This window comes from Lipotes vexillifer, unplaced genomic scaffold (assembly GCF_000442215.2).
Source record: "Lipotes vexillifer unplaced genomic scaffold, Lipotes_vexillifer_v1.1 scaffold336, whole genome shotgun sequence".
NCBI lineage: Eukaryota > Metazoa > Chordata > Mammalia > Artiodactyla > Lipotidae > Lipotes > Lipotes vexillifer.
The window spans coordinates 295,528-296,003 of record NW_006771479.1 but is presented as its reverse complement, the minus strand read 5'-3'; positions in this window follow the sequence as shown (position 1 = coordinate 296,003).

Genomic DNA, 476 nt, shown 5'->3' with positions numbered 1-476 from the left:
TTCCCTACAGTACTCCTATTTTCTTCATGCAGCTATTCTGCTCTCTTGTAGGCCAAATGCTTCAGGAGAAGCTGAGCCCTATCCCAGCTCCAGGAGTGGGATTGATTTGTCTAAAGCCAACACCATCTTTTGTACCTCTAAAAGTTTTGTCTGAGAAAGGTCAGGTGAACACTTAAGCCTACTGATGCTAAGCGCAGTGCTCCTGGCGCCTTTTTGGAAGTCATCCTAATCTTCACCTGGACACCTTCCAGAACTGATTCCCTTTCTCTCCTGCTGGGCTACTGGCTGCATCCCAATACCAGAGGGAAAACTAGCTTTATGATAAACATTCATTGTGGATTAAAGAGCAGAGAAAAACATTCCCAGCCAGGAACATTGTAACTCCACTGTGTTTGTGTGTATGTGTGTGTGAGTGTGTGTGTGTGAAAAAGAGAGAATGACAGAGACAGGTATCAGTAGATGAGGAACATCTTGGT